The sequence below is a fragment of the Scyliorhinus torazame genome, chromosome 19, assembly GCF_047496885.1.
Source record: "Scyliorhinus torazame isolate Kashiwa2021f chromosome 19, sScyTor2.1, whole genome shotgun sequence".
In the NCBI taxonomy this organism is placed as follows: Eukaryota; Metazoa; Chordata; class Chondrichthyes; order Carcharhiniformes; family Scyliorhinidae; genus Scyliorhinus; species Scyliorhinus torazame.
In genome coordinates, this window is record NC_092725.1 from 70,375,836 (window position 1) to 70,386,369 (window position 10,534).

The 10,534-nt window shown below is 46.1% G+C and overlaps 1 protein-coding gene across 5 annotated transcripts in view; it reads right to left on the bottom strand.

The window, feature by feature from the left end:
* LOC140396202 (uncharacterized) overlaps positions 1–1,354 on the bottom strand; it is a 97,381-nt gene extending 96,027 nt beyond the window's left edge. For 4 of the 5 annotated variants that reach the window (XM_072484501.1, XM_072484502.1, XM_072484500.1 and 1 more), the window contains exon 1: positions 1,205–1,354. The gene's annotated coding sequence lies outside the window, so the exon portion shown is untranslated. The remainder of the gene's footprint in view (positions 1–1,204) is intronic. The other variant, XM_072484498.1, reaches the window with a different exon arrangement.
* Between the last annotated feature and the right edge of the window lie 9,180 nt (positions 1,355–10,534).

Genomic DNA, 10,534 nt, shown 5'->3' on the forward strand with positions numbered 1-10,534 from the left:
TCAAGCTTAAAATGGACCCATGCAAACAAACATTTGGAACTGTTTCAGCATTTGAGAGGAGACGATGGATGTAACTGGAATCAGATTGAATGGCCTGCTTCGATGGGCACAATTGTATTTACATAGCTCTCAAAAGATGGGCACCAACCAACGAGGTGACATTTAAAATGAACTTCCAACGTAATTAAGATATTCCACGAGAGAGGGCAGTTGAAAACGAAATAGTGGGATAAAGAAAACAACGAGTGCAGCCAAAATGCTTGGAGATTTTTTTTAAAATGGATGTGTCATAAAGGAGACTGGGTGAGATACAAGACTGGCAAAAAAAAACTACAAAACCATGGTAACGGCTGTGGCAGCTGATGGCCGAAAGACAGGCTGAGAAGTGAATTCCCCACTTTGTTCCCCCACACAAGGGGAGTACCTGGACATCTTTCTGCTCCAGCCTTCAAATTCGGAAGGATTTTAACGGAACGTGATTAAAGTTCAACTCATTTCAACGATTGAGGGTTTTTATTTTAAATGGTGGTGGTATCCTGAACGTTACCGACAATTCCGTTCCATCTATCTAAACATTTTCATCGCACGTTTGGAGGTCGGTTTAAAGGAATGTGCGTGCGTTTTTTTAAAAAACAGTAAAGCTGGCACTGTTTTCGCTCTCTCTCCTCCCCCGAATCTCCTGCTGTTACTGTGAGGTAGTTGAAGAATTAAATAAAGCCCGTGCCTGTTTGTTTTCATAAATTTGAATGCTCATCTTTCACACAGCACACTGTGGGAATACAAAAAGTAGTGAAGCATACACTATCTGACTGACGGTTGTACATCCACATAGCCCCTGTCTGGATTTCGACCTTGTAAATTTGGCTGCTATTTGTAACAAAAGAAACATTATCAGAAGGTGGGATGCCGATTTTCAAAAGAAAACGCCACTAACGAGAGTTTAAAAGGAACCACGAAGCCGAGCCCGCCAAAGTGTGGAGGGGAATGGGACAATTTCGACCCTCCTCCTCCTGCTGTGTTTACCAATCGTTGGAAAATCTCACAGAAAGAAAAAGATTAGGATTGGGAACAGGGGAGGGAGCATAAGAGAGGGAAAAAAAAGAAAGGGCACAAAGGATTGTTAAGGCTGAGCCAGCGGCTCTCCAGCAAAACAAAAAAGCAGGGAATTTGAAAGCGTGCAACAACAATTTTTAAAAGTACTCACGTTAAACGCTGCAAAGCAGAGAGGGGAGACAGACAAGGCAGGGAGAGGGGAGAGAAGGGAAGGCAGCGAGATCCCTGAGGGAACTGGAACTCCGCGACTCCCCCAACACAAAGTAACACTGCAGCTGGCCGCCCGTGCGCCTGCGCGCCCGCCGCGGGAACCCCGGTCATTGTGACGTCACAATCACCGCCCCCTCCCCCATGGCAACAACTGCTCTAGTCTGGCGCATGCGCTCTCCCCTTACACAGCCAGCCCGGGCAACCTCCAAACCCCAATCAGCAAACGCTGCAAAGACTCCAGCCAGAGGTCTGGCAGCATAAGTACTAGGAGCAGGAGTAGTCCATCTGGCCCCCCGAGCCTGCTCCACCATTCACTGAGATCATGGCTGATCTTTTGTGGACTCAGCTCCACTTTCCCGACCGAACACCATAACCCTTAATCCCTTTATTCTTCAAAAAACTATCTATCTTTATCTTAAAAACATTTAATGAAGGAGCCTCTACTGCTTCACTGGGCAAGGAATTCCATAGATTCACAACCCTTTGGGTGAAGAAGTTCCTCCTAAACTCAGTCCTAAATCTACTTCCCCTTATTTTGAGGCTATGCCCCCTAGTTCTGTTTTCACCCGCCAGTGGAAACAACCTGCCCACATCTATCCTGTCTATTCTTTTCATAATCTTATATGTTTCTATAAGATCCCCCCTCATCCTTCTAAATTCCAACGAGTACAGTCCCAGTCTACTCAACCTCTCCTCGTAATCCAACCCCTTCAGCTCTGGGATTAACCTAGTGAATCTCCACTGCACACCCTCCAGTGCCAGTACGTCCTTTCTCAAGTAAGGAGACCAAAACTGAACACAATACTCCAGGTGTGGCCTCACTAACACCTTATACAATTGCAGCAGAACCTCCCTAGTCTTAAACTCCATCCCTCTAGCAATGAAGGACAAAATTCCATTTGCCTTCTTAATCACCTGTTGCACCTGTAAACCAACTTTTTGCGACTCATGCACTAGCACTCCCAGGTCTCTCTGCACAGCAGCATGTTTTAATTTATCATTTAAATAATAATTCCTTTTGCTGTTATTCCTACCAAAATGGATAACCTCACATTTGTCAACGTTGTATTCCATCTGCTAGACCCTTGCCCATTCACTTAGCCTATCCAAATCCCTCTGCCGACTTCCAGTATCCTCTGCACTTTTTGCTTTACCACTCATCTTAGTGTCGTCTGCAAACTTGGACACATTGCCCTTGGTCCCCAACTCCAAATCATCTATGTAAATTGTGAACAGTTGTGGGCCCAACACTGATCCCTGAGGGACACCACTAGCTACTGATTGCCAACCAGAGAAACACCCATTAATCTCCACTCTTTGCTTTCTATTAATTAACCAATCCTCTATCCATGCTACTACTTTCCCCTTAATGCCATGCATCTTTATCTTATGCAGCAACCTTTTGTGTGGCACCTTGTCAAAGGCTTTCTGGAAATCCAGTTATACCACATCCATTGGCTCCCATTATCTACCGCACTGTTAATGTCCTCAATAAATTCCACTCAATTAGTTAGGCACGACCTGCCCTTTATGAACCCATACTGTGTCTGCCCAATGGGACAATTTCCATCCAGATGCCTCGCTATTTCTTCCTTGATGATAGATTCCAGCATCTTCCCTACTACCGATGTTAAGCTCACTGGCCTATAATTACCCGCTTTCTGCCTACCTCCTTTTTTAAACAGTGGTGTCACGTTTGCTAAATCCCAATCCGCCGGGACCACCCCAGAGTCTAGTGAATTTTGGTCAATTATCACTAGGGCATTTGCAATTTCCCTAGCCATCTCTTTTAGCACTCTGGGATGCATTCCATCAGGTCCAGGAGACTTGTCTACCTTTAGCCTCATTAGCTTTCCCATCACTACCTCCTTGGTGATAACAATCCTCTCAAGGTCCTCACCTGTCATAGCCTAATTTCCATCAGTCACTGGCATGTTATTTGTGTCTTCCACTGTGAAGACCGACCCAAAAAACCTGTTCAGTTCCTCAGCCATTTCCTCATCTCCCATTATTAAATCTCCCTTCTCATCCTCTAAAGGACCAATATTTACCTTAGCCACTCTTTTTTGTTTTATGTATTTGTAGAAACTTTTACTATCTGTTTTTATATTCTGAGCAAGTGTACTCTCATAATCTATCTTACTCTTCTTTATAGCTTTTTTAGTAGCTTTCTGTTGCCCCCTAAAGATTTCCCAGTCCTCTAGTCTCCCACTGATCTTTGCTACTTTGTATGTTTTTTCCTTCAATTTGATACTCTCCCTTATTTCCTTAGATATCCACGGTCGATTTTCCCTCTTTTTACCGTCCTTCCTTTTTGTTGGTATAAACCTTTGCTGAGCACTGTGAAAAATCACTTGGAATGTTCTCCACTGTTCCTCAACTATTTCACCATAAAGTCTTTGCTCCCAGTCTACCTTAGCTAGTTCTTCTCTCATCCCATTGTAATCTCCTTTGTTTAAGCACAAAACACTAGTGCTTGATTTTACCTTCTCACCCTCCATCTGTATTTCAAATTCCACCATATTGTGATCGCTCCTTCCGAGAGGATCCCTAACTATGAGATCCTGAATCAATCCTGTCTCATTCCACAGGACCAGATCTAGGACCGCTTGTTCCCTTGTAGGTTCCATTACATACTGTTCTCGGAAACTATCGCGGATACATTCTATAAACTCCTCCTCAAGGCTGCCTTGACCGACCTGGTTAAACCAATCGACATGTAGATTAAAATCCCCCATGATAACTGCTGTACCATTTCTACATGCATCCGTTATTTCTTTGTTTATTGCCTGCCCCACCATAATGTTACTATTTGGTGGCCTATAGATTACTCCTATGAGTGACTTTTTCACCTTACTATTCCTGATTTCCACCCAAATGGATTCAACCTTATCCTCCATAGCACCGATGTCATCCCTTACTGTTGCCCGGATGTCATCCTTAAATAACAGAGCTACACCACCTCCCTTACCATCCACTCTGTCTTTCCGAAAAGTTGGATACCCTCGGATATTTAACTCCCAGTCGTGACCATCCTTTAATCATGTTCAGTAATGGCCACTAAATCATAGTCATTCACGATGATTTGCGCCATCAACTCATTTACCTTATTCCGAATACTACGATCATTCAGTTTAAGTACACTTATGTTGGCTTTTGTACCTCTGTTCTGAATCTTAACACCTCAATCAGTAACTTCTCCTAAGTTATATTTCCTCTTAACCTTTCTCCTAATTTTCCTTGTCGTTGAACCCATATCTTCATGTAGCAAGCTGCCGCGTCGCTTACCATTAATGTTTTCACTTCCCGTTTTATTTCTTTTAGTATTCCTGGTCCTATTCACTGAGCTCCCCTCAGTCACTGTACCTTGTACTGTCACCCTTTTTGATTTTTGACTATGGCTTCTCTGCCTTACACTTTCCCCCTTACTACCTTTTATTTCTGTCCCTGTTTTACTACCTTCCAACTTCCTGCATCGATTCCCATCCCCCTGCCACATTAATTTAAACTCTCCCCAACAGCTCTAGCAAACACCCCCCCTAGGACATCGGTTCCAGTCCTGCCCAGGTGCAGACCGTCCGGTTTGTACTGGTCCCACCTCCCCCAGAACTGGTTCCAATGTCCCAGGAATTTGAATCCCTCCCTCCTGCACCATCTCTCAAGCCACGCATTCATCCTCTCTATCCTGACATTCCTACTCTGACTAGCTCATGGCACTGGTAGCAATCCTGAGATTACTACCTTTGAGGTCCTACTTTTTAGTTTAACTTCTAGCTCCCTAAATTCAGCTTGTAGGACCTCGTCCCATTTTTTACCTATATCGTTGGTGCCTATGTGCTCCACGACAGCTGGCTGTTCACCCCCCCCCCCCCCCCCCCCCCCAGAATGTCCTGCAGCCGCTCCGAGACATCCTTGACCCTTGCACCAGGGAGGCAACATACCATCCTGGAGTCTCGATTGCGTCTGCAGAACCGCCTGTCTATTCCGCTTACAATTGAGTCCCCTATCACTATAGCCCTGCAATTCTTCTTCCTGCCCAGCTGCGCAGCAGAGCCAGCCATGGTGCCATGAACCTGGCTGCTGCTGCCTTCCCCTGGTGAGCCATCTCCCTCAACAGTATCCAAAGCGGTATATCTGTTTTGCAGGGAGATGACCGCAGAGGACACCTGCACTGCCATCCTACTCTTGCTCTGTCTTTTGGTCACCCATTTTCTCTCTCCCTCAGTACCTTTCACCTGCGGTGTGACCAACTCGCTAAACGTGCTATCCACGACGTCCTCAGCATCGCGGATGCTCCAAAGTGAGTCCATCCGCAGCTCCAGAGCCGTCAAGCAGTCTAACAGGAGCTGCAACTGGACACACTTCTTGCACGTGAAGGAGCCAGGGACAATGGACGTGTCCCTGAGCTCCCACATCGCACACGAGGAGCATGTCATGGGTCTGAGATCTCCTGCCATGTCTTAAACCTTCGGTTAACTTCAACAACTACAATTTCAACAAAAAAAACAACAAAGAAAAAATAAATAAATATACCAATGAAAAGAAACAGAAACACTACTTACCAGTCACTTACCAGGGATAAAAAGCACTTCCTCCCCACCCAGCTTTGAATTCCCACCTAGATTCAAATTCCCAAACTCACTCTTAGCTGTGTCTCACTCCTGGCTCTGTCTTCTCTGGCTCACTGGGAGAACTCACTGGGAGTGAGTTTAAAAGTTGCTCTTTTTAAACTGTCGCAGCCGCGGTTAAGAAAGAAAGATGTGCTGATGCCGGCGTTGGACTGGGGTGAGCACAATAAGAAGTCTCACAACACCAGGTTAAAGTCCAACACGTTTGTTTTGAATCACTAGCTTTCGGAGCACTGCTCCTTCCTCGGGTGAATGAAGAGATAGGTTCCAGAAACATATATATTGACAAAGTCAAAGATGCAAGACAATGCTTTGAATGTGAGCATTTGCAGGTAATTAAGTCTTTACAGATCCAGAGAGAGGGTAATCCCAGGTTAGAGAGGTGTGAATTGTCTCAAACCAGGACAGTTGGTAGGATTTCACAAGCCCAGGCCAGATGGTGGGGGTGAATGTAATGCCACATGAATCCAAGCTCCCGGTTGAGGCCGTACTCATGTGTGTGGAACTTGGCTATAAGTTTCTATTTGGCTTTTCTGCGTTGTCGCCCTCCCTGAATGAGAAAAAGAGTTAACGCTTGGACTCCTGTTTTGGCTCCTCTTGAAGTTTGCCATTGTTGCAATGGGGGGGCATCTTATGCCTTACCCGCTGAGTTTGTCCCCAGCAGTTTCTGTTTTTTAACTTTCAGATTTCCAGCATCCGTGGTATTTTGCTTTTACTTCACCAATTCCATCCATAAAGAGGCTCTCAACCATCCCACACATGCATGAATCTCACTATGTGGATGAACAAAGAACAAAGAGAACAAAGAAAAGTACAGCACAGGAACAGGCCCTCCGGCCCTCCAAGCCTGTGCTGACCATGCTGCCCGTTTAAACTAAAATCTTCTGCACATCCGGGGTCCGTATCCCTCTATTCCCATCCTATTCATGTATTTGTCAAGATGCCCCTTAAACGTCACTATCGTCCCTGCTTCCACCACCTCCTCTGGCAGCGGGTTCCAGGCACCCACTACCCTCTGTGTAAAAAACTTGCCTCGTACATCTCCTCTAAATCTTGCCCCTCGTACCTTAAACCTATGCCCCCTAGTAATTGACCCCTCTACCCTGGGACAAAGCCTCTGACTATCCACTCTGTCTATGCCCCTCATAATTTTGTAGAGCTCCATCAGGTCGCCCCTCAACCTCCGTCTTTCCTGTGAGAACAAACCAAGTTTATTCAACCTCTCCTCATAGCTAATGCCCTCCATACCAGGAAACGTCCTGGTAAATCTCTTCTGCACCCTCTCTAAAGCCTCCACATCCTTCTGGTAGTGTGGCGACCAGAATTGAACACTGTACTCCAAGTGTGGCCTAACTAAGGTTCTATACAATTGCAACATGACTTGCCAATTTTTATACTCAATGCCCCGGCCAATGAAGGCAAGCATGCCATATGCCTTCTTGACGGCCTTCTCCACCTGTGTTGCCACTTTCAGTGACCTGCGAACTTATACACCTAGATCTCTCTGACTGTCAATACTCTTGAGGGTTCTACCATTCACTATATATTCCCTACCTGCATTAGACCGTCCAAAATGCATTACTTCACATTTGTCCGGATTAAACTCCATCTGCCATCTCTCCGCCCGAGTCTCCAAACAATCTAAATCCTGCTGTAACCTCTGACAGTCCTCATCGCTATCCGCAATTCCACCAACCTTTGTGCCATCTGCAAACTTACTAATCAGACCAGTTACATTTTCCTCCAAATCATTTATATATACTACAAACAGCAAAGGTAGTAGCACTGATCCCTGTGGAACACCACTCGTCACAGCCCTCCAATTAGAAAAGCACTCTGCCATTGCTACTCTCTGCCTTCTATGACCTAGCCAGTTCTGTATCCACCTTGCCAGCTCACCCCTGATCCCGTGTGACTTCACCTTTTGTACAAGTCTGCCATAAGGAACCGTGTCAAAGGCCTTACTGAAGTCCATATAGACAACATCCACTGCCTTACCTGCATCAATCATCTTTGTGACCTCCTCGAAAAACTCTATCAAGTTAGTGAGACACAACCTCCCCTTCACAAAACCGTGCTGCCACTCACTAATATTTGCTTCCAAGTGGGAGTAGACCCTGTCTCGAAGAATTCTCTCCAGTAATTTCCCTACCACTGACGTAAGGCTCACCGGTCTGTAATTCCCTGGATTATCCTTGCTACCCTTCTTAAATAAAGGAACAACATTGGCTATTCTCCAGTCCTCCCGGACATCACCTGAAGACAGTGAGGATCCAAAGATTTCTGTCAAGGCCTCAGCAATTTCCTCTTTAGCCTCCTTCAGTATTCTGGGGTTGATCCCATCAGGCCCTGGGGACTTAACTACCTTAATATTTTTCAGTACGCCCAACACCTCATCTTTATGGATCTCAATGTGACCTAAGCTATCTACACACTCTTCTCCAGACTCAACATCTACCAATTCCTTCTCTTTGGTGAATGCTGATGCAAAGTATTCATTTAGTACCTCGCCCATTTCCTCTGGGTCCACACATAGATTCCCTCACCTGTCCTTCAGTGGGCCCACCCTTTCCCTGGCTACCCTCTTGCTTTTTCTGTACGTGTAAAAAGCCTTGTGATTTTCCATAACCCTATTTGCCAATGACATTTTTTGATCCCTTTTAGCCCTCCTGACTACTTGCTTAAGTTCCTTCCTACTTTCCTTATATTCCACAAAGGCTTCATCTGTCCTCAGCCTTCTAGCCCTGACAAATGCGTCCTTTTTCTTTTTGACGAGACCTACAATTTCTCTCGTTATCCAAGGTTCCTGAAATTTGCAGTATTTTTTTCTTCTTCCGCACAGGAACATGCCAGTCCTGAATTCCTTTTAACTGACATTTGAAAGCCTCCCACATGTCAGATGTTGATTTACCCTCAAACATTCGCCCCCAATCTAGGTTCTTCAGTTCCTGCCTAATATTGTTGTAATTAGCCTTCCCCCAATTTAGCACATTCATCTTAGGACCACTCTTATCCTTGTTCACCAGTACTTTAAAACTTACTAAATTGTGGTCGCTGTTCACGAAATGCTCCCCTACTGAAACTTCTATCACCTGGCTAGGCTCATTCCCCAATACCAGGTCCAGTATAGCCCCTTCCCTAGTTGGACTATCTACATATTGTTTTAAGAAGCCCTCCTGGATTCTCCTTACAAACTCTGCCCCGTCCAAGCCCCTAGCACTAAGTGAGTCCCAGTCAATATTGGGGAAGTTAAAGTCTCCCATCACAACAACCCTGTTGCTTTTACTCCTTTCTAAAATCTATCTACCTATCTGCTCCTCTATCTCCCTTTGGCTATTGGGTGGCCTGTAGTAAACCCCCAACATTGTGACTGCACCCTTCTTATTCTAGATCTCTACCCATATAGCCTCGCTGCCCTCTGAGGTGTCCTCCCGCAGTACAGCTGTGATATTCTCTCTAATCAGTAGTGCAACTCCTCCACCCCTTTTACATCCCCCACAACCCACCTGAAACATCTAAATCCTGGAATGTTTAGCTGCTACTCCTGTCCTTCCCTCAACCAGGTCTCTGTAATGGCAACAACATCATAGTTCCAGGTACTAATCCAAGCTCTAAGTTTATCTGCCTTACCTGTTATACATCTTGCATTAAAACATATGCACTTCAGGCCACCAGTCCGGCTGTTTTCAGCAACATCTCCCTGTCTGCTCTTCCTCAGAGACATACTGGCCCTATTCCCTAGTTCTCCCTCAATTCTTTCACCTTCTGACCTATTGCTCCGGTAACCGCCCCCCCCCCCCCCCCCATACTAGTTTAAACCCTCCCGTGTGACACTAGCAAACCTTGCGGCCAGGATATTTATGCCTCCAGTTTAGATGCAAACCGTCCTTCTTATACAGGTCACACCTGCCCCGGAAGAGCTCCCAGTGGTCCAGATAATGGAAACCCTCCCTCCTACACCAGCTGTTTAGCCGTGTGTTTAGCTGCTCTATCTTCCTATTTCTAGCCTCACTGGCACGTGGCACAGGGAGTAATCCCGAGATTACAAACATTGAGGTCCTGTCTTTTAACTTTCTGCCTAGCTCCCTCAACTCCTGCTGCAGAACCTCATCCCCCTTCCTTCCTATGGCGTTAGTACCAATATGTACCACGATCTCTGCCTGTGTGCCCTCCCCCTTCAGGATGCCCGCTATCCGTTCTGAGACATCCTAGTCCCTGGCACCAGGGAGGCAACATACCATCCTGGAGTCTCTTTCATGTCCACAGAAGCACCTATCTGTGCCCCCGACTATAGAGCCCCCTATGACTATTGCTCTTCTGCGCTTTGACCCTCCCTGCTGAACATCAGAGCCAGCCGTGGTGCCACTGCTCTGGCTGCTGCTGTTTTCCCCTGATAGGCTATTCCCCCCAACAGTATCCAAAACGGTATACCTGTTCAAGAGGGGGACAACCACAGGGGATTCCTGCACTGACTGCCTGCCCCTTCTGGTGGTCACCCATCTCTCTGCCTTCACCTTGGGTGTGACCACATCTCTACAACTCCTATCTATGATGCTTCCCGCCACCTGCATGCTCCTAAGTGCATCCAATTGCTGCTCCAACTGAACCACGCGGTCTATGAGGAGCTGCCATTGGTTACACTT